The sequence below is a fragment of the Condylura cristata genome, unplaced genomic scaffold (assembly GCF_000260355.1).
Source record: "Condylura cristata isolate star-nosed mole 26May11 unplaced genomic scaffold, ConCri1.0 scaffold00014, whole genome shotgun sequence".
In the NCBI taxonomy this organism is placed as follows: Eukaryota; Metazoa; Chordata; class Mammalia; order Eulipotyphla; family Talpidae; genus Condylura; species Condylura cristata.
Window position 1 is genome coordinate 1,303,961 of NW_004567115.1, and position 6,252 is coordinate 1,310,212.

Here is a 6,252-nt window from a genome sequence, read left to right on the forward strand (position 1 = left end):
TCACCAGAGACAGAGTGGGGAGCAGAACAGGCAGATTGATGAAGTACACTGCTGAGGGGAACAGCAGGTGGGTTAGGAGAGGTCTGCTGTACCACATGGGCCACCTCCCTGGCTGGGATCAAACTTGAGTTGACACAGATGCAGCCAACTTCATATTGCTGCATGTTAACATGTTATACCACCAGGGAGAGCACCCTCTAGATATGTTCTGTAGCAATCTGCACCTCAGGATTTCCTGTGCCTATGAATTTTTTTTTTTTTTTCTCTCTTCTATTGCTGGCCTAGGACTGTGTTGGTCAGCTTTACTCCCACCTCCAGTATCTGTTCTTGGCATGCCTCTATCCCAAATTTTCTACTCTAAGCATCCATCAATCCCCTTGATACATATCCAGCCCAAAATCCTTTGGGGAAGAGTGGCGGTCAATCTTGTATAGCTACTTCATGCTGCAGTAGGACATACAGTTGTCCTAGAATAAGGGTCTAGAATAGGGGGTCTTTCCAACCTAGATACCCACTAATTAGAGTTGCTGATTCTCGAAGAAGATGTAGATGGACTCCAAGGATTGCAGCACCTGGGCCAACTCTTCCTCTTGGAGCAGTTGGAACTTGATGCTCCAACTTCCCCCCAGGCCAGAGGAAACAATAAGCTTGCTTATGAAAGACCCTAAGAGGAAAGTGAGAATTATGGAGTGGTTAGGGCTCCAGGAAAGGCATATCCAAGGGAGGCTTCCCACTGAATATTTCCACACTTCCCAGGGGAGAGACTATGTTTTCTTAGGTGGTAATAAATAAGTAACTCTTAGGAAAACTTTATAGTAAAATTTTTTAAAGGGATGTGTTAGTGGAAGTGGGAAAAGAGGAAGTAAAGATTAAAGATGGAATTGATGTAGTTATCCAGTTTAGGGTCTGGATAAGTGCTGTGGTCTATACACACACACACACACACACACACACACACACACTCACCCATCTGTCTTTTGAAGAGGTATTTCTTGTAGCAAGGCCAGAGAGCTACACAGATGTTTTAGAAATTGTGTGCTGAGGGAATAATGAATAAATATTACAGAATCAGAAAATTAAGTAAGAGAAATTCCTTAGGAATCAGCAAAATTCTTAGTTTAAGGATAAAACATAATACATAATAAATGCCTTATTTTTTTAAAAAATGAAATCCCAAATCTGTCCCATTTAATATGATTAAAAACTAAGCTTCTCTCCTTCTCTGCAGTCAGGAGGCTTGAATAGATAAGGGAATTGATACGGTCATCTTGGGGACAAGGTCATAAGGCTGGACCAATATAACCATAAAACAGCTCAGCTCCAGGAATACAGAAGCAGAGACTGGAACATGTTTCTGTGTCAAAGGTCAGCACCAGAGAACCAGACATCCCAGCAGATAACTGGTACAAACAGGCATCCCAATTAAAAAGTCTATGAAAACAGAGTATAAAAGAGAACCTCAAACGTTCCAAGGCAAACTTCTCTCATCTCACCTGCTACTTCTCATAATAATACATTTCAATAATTCCACCTTTTCTGTTCTCTACTCTATCTCTGATGAATTTCTTCACCCATGCCCCTGGCCTCACCCTGATATTTCTTCTCACTACAAAATCACCTTCAGGAGCTTAACCATCTTTTCTCTAATGGAAGTTTGGAATCTAATTATGAATGAGACTGAAGTCTTGTGTCCTTTAACAGATGTATTATATATGTGTACTATATTCCTGGGTGATCAGGAATATAGATACAACATTTAGTATTAATTATTGCATAAGAGTCTGCCTGGGCTACCATTGTTTATTTAAAGTCATCTAGGGACAATTATTGAATGGCTAGCACAATGAACAAAATTAGTAGCAAGCCTGCCAGAAAGTTTCCAGGGTTTTTTTTTTTTTTTTAAAGATTTATGTATGCATACAGAACTGGTGTACAGGCCAGAGGTGCAGGGGTGGTGAGAGAATTCACCGGAGACAGAGTGGGGAGCAGAAAAGGCAGATTGACGAAGTACACTTCTGAGGAAAACATTGGGCAAGACAGGAGAGGCCTGATCTGCCATGTGGGTCACCTTCAGTTCTGGGGATAGAACTTGCGCTAAAGCGTCTGTAGCTGGCTTGCAGTGGTGCTTCCTAACCTGCTGCGCCACCAGGGAGGGCCCAGTTTCCAGGATTTTCACTGGGGAAGCCACCCACTCCTGAAGTACTGTTTGAACAAAAGGGATGCAGAACGTACATTTGCTTCTAGCAAAAAGGAGTTTTTTTTTTTTTTTAGATTTATTTATTTTTGCATACAGAACTGGGGTACAGGCCAGAGGCTCAGGGGCGGTGAGAGGCTTCACCAGAGACAGAGTGGGGAACAGAACAGGCAGATCGACGAGGTACACTGCTGAGGGGGGCAGCGGGTGGGTCAGGAGAAGTCTGCCACATCATGTGGTCACCTCCAGGGCAGGCGGGAATCAAACTCATGCGGAAGAGGCTCTAGATTCTCAGTGCTGTGCTTTAACCCGTTGTGCCACCAGGGAGGGCCCAGGAGTTGTTTTTAAATCCACTTGCAAGGGCAACATTCACCAAGGGCTCCCTGAAGTGCTAGAATGTAAGGTCACACACCAAGCAGGGTGTTTGGTTTGCTGTCTGTTTATAGCAGAGTCCACTAGAGAAAGCTATTAGCTTACAGCTTTGTCAGGGACAGAAAATGTCATGAGCTAAATCATTGTCAGGATCATTATGGTCTCTGGTCAGGAAAGCTTGGTGAGTTTTAAAGATAAATTAGGAAGGATTATAGTTTGCTCTCATAATGGTAAGGTTCTGCCTAAGTATGTTAAATCCTAGGCCTTATTCCTATTTTGGAGCAAAATAGGTGTTGGGAAAGACAGTAGAGGATTCTTTCCAGGCTTCAAGATGAGGGCACTTTAGTTTTTAGAAGTACCAGGAGAGTAATTACTTAATCACATAACTAAGGGATAACTGTGAGATGCTGTAGCCTGTTAGAAGCAACTCTGTGCAAACTAGATATTAAAAATGCTAGTCCTATTTGCAGACTGACCAGAAAATGATATCAAGGATTACTGAATATAATTTCTCTCTTCCATTGCTTCAGTTTTACCAAATAGTTATGATACAATCCACTAGATAGGTTAATTTTACTACTAATGCTATAGAGGAAAAAAGAGTGTCTTACTGAATCTATGCAACAAATCATATTGTCAGAAAGTATCAATGATTACTAAAAATTTTTATATTTTAGAGTGAGAGGAAGTCAAGCAAATCTTGTGAGTTTATTCATAAAAAGATGTGATTTGCTATTGCCACAGAGCATAACACAATGTAAAAATCATCTTTTGGTAAATAAGGGGAAATGTTCAAAACTAATATTAAAGTAGTCACCATTCGCAAGTATTTAGTTCTGTGTAGTAAACCTCCATTTCCTGTTAGCAATTATTAGGATTCCAGTTTTTCATTAAGCACTGCAGTTTTTCTTATTTACGTGAACAAACCTGTATTTTCAGAGTATTTCAGTTTCTTTTTGTTATTTTTTTATGATTAAAAAGTAGGAAAATATTTAAAAGTAAACATCAAATTTGTTCTATTTTGGGATTTAAGAAGATAGACTTAAAATCTGAAACATCAGTGGGCAAACTGACAGGCTCCTCAGAAACCCCAGATCTGTGTCTTCTAAATTCTGCCACTTGCTACATAAAGGCAAAAACTTTGTGTGTAAAATATTCAGAACTTTAATGCAGACAGGGAACAATAAAGAGAGAAAAGGAAAAAAATATATATATAATTAAAAGTGTTTCTCCATGGCACACCCATATTTACCCATCCCCTCATCGATGAATGCGTGCCTAAACAGGATTGAACTAAAGCAGGGAAAAAATGAGACCCAGAAGCTTGCCGTAGTTTAAGGCACCTTCTGATGGGCAACCATAGGAAATGGCCAGATGGGGTGAAGCAAAAATGGAGGCAAAGTCAAAATCAAGATAAAGACTGTCCGTGTCAGCCTCCTTATGACTCTTTCACCCATGTCTCATTCAAGTGTCTCCTTCCATGTCTTCAGAGTCCCTGGTCTAAGGCCAAGATCAAGAAGGATGTCTCAAATGTCTCTCTGCTCCACCTGCCTTCTCCAAGTCTTCTTCCTTCGTCCTCCTTTTCTTATTCTCTTTTCTCAGTCCTCCCAGTCTTTACTAGTTTCTCCTTCCTGCTTAACTCCATCCTTCCTTTTGCAGGGGGCAGGGAACTGGGAACCTCTGCTTTCTATAAATATTGCACTGTTTCAACATGAAAGAAAAAAAGTATTTGAGCTTTACTAGTGATTATCTAATAATATCCTGGAAGGAAAGCACTGAGGAATGTAACCTGTCTGCACATGCCCAGGCATAGCCCGACTCAGAACAGGAGATGGCATTGCTCTCCTCTCCTATCTCTGCCTCCTGGACTTGCCATTTGGGAAACTAGGTTAGGGTCTACTTTGCCAAACTGGCTTCCTCATATGTGAATCTGTCTAATAAAGCCTATCTTGCTCAACCTCAACCAGTGCATTATAGCAATATAGATATAAAATATAAAAACTCATAGTAAATAGTGATATTTCTGGCAATATGACTATTGCATAGATTCAATAAGAGTGAATTATTCCCCTAGAGGGCAAAGGATCCACTCTCTGGGATGAAGGCCCTATAACAACTAGATGAAAAATTAATCTATAATATACTTTGTAAATTACTTTTTGAAAAAAATTATAAGAAAGTCTATTTTCTTAAATCCCAAAATATAACAAATTTGAAACTCTAGAAATGTAACATATGTAAGAAATGCAACTTTATTTTCCTGCAAATTAAAATATTTTGAATAAGTTTATTTTAAAGGTTAACTATTTCACAGGCCCAAATTACAGTTACAACAACAAAACAACCTTTAAATACCCCCTTAGAAGTAGAATAAAGGAATAGGACAAGTTAACAAAGGGGTCATCTTTAAAAGTGAATTTTCTTTGAAAAGTTTTATAGACACAAAAATACTAAAAGCTGCTGAACATTAAATTAAAACATTTAATGATTGATAAGCAGTGACAAAAAAATGTTGAAGCCCTATTCCTCTTTTTAAAAATATGTTAGTGATTTTAGGCCTCATGGGATATATGAGAACAATTTGCTATATTCTCTGTTTCTTGAAACTGGGATAAGGAAGATACTTAATCTTGTAACTTAAACTAATACTTAAAATATCTTTCTCATACCTTTCAAGTTGTTATGTAAGCATACTAATCCATCTGCCCCTATTTTTTGACTTATTTACTGAAAATCACCTTGTGTCTACAGCAATCTCACAATTTCCCGGTAAGTACAAAAGTAATAATACTTATCAGATGATGAGCTTAAAATATAAAATGAGTTAGTTCATTTAAGTGCTTATAATAGCACCAGAAACCTCCTAAAAATTAAATATAAAATGCTAAATATTAATATCTTTATTGTTCTTTTAAATCTGAAAATTGAAGATCACACTTATAAGTAAGCAGTATTCTCCCAAAAGACGTAATACAAAAATATAACCACAACAAAAATATATTAAGTGATCCCTTTCTCATCTTTGTACTAATCTCAAAATAAGTTACTATTTATATATAATTTGCTTTTCATTTGTTTCCAGGAAAAACTTTGAATCAGAACAATCTGTTTTGAATCATGTCACTTCTGTTTTCTAGTTAAATGACCTTAATAACTTTAATCTTTTTAAGTTTCCCTTTTATTCAGCTGTAAAGTAAGTATAATACCCATGGAGTTATTAGTAAAATACAAACAATATAATATGTTTAACTACCTAACATACCTAACTCGATCCATAATAGGTATTCATTAGGTGATTTCATTGTTTTCAAAGAGATGATATTAAAATAATGATGATTTGATCATAGGAAAGGCAATTGTAGCTCAATGCAACAGGCTAATTCTAATCTATTTTTTTCTGTTGCTTAAACTAAAGAAAATCTTATAGTTAAGACTCAATTATACTGATTTTTCTATTAGCATAGAAAGAATTAGGCATAAAAATATAAGAATATTGGGTCCTCCCTGGTGGTGCAGTGGGTTAAAGCACTGCACTAAGAAGCTTAAGTCAATTCTGCATGAGTTCAATCCCCACCTGCCCTGGAGGAGATCCAGGCATGGCAGACCTCTCCTGACCCGCCCACTGCTCTCCTCAGCAGTGTACTTCATCGATCTGCCTGTTCTGCTCCCCACTCTGTCCCTGGTGA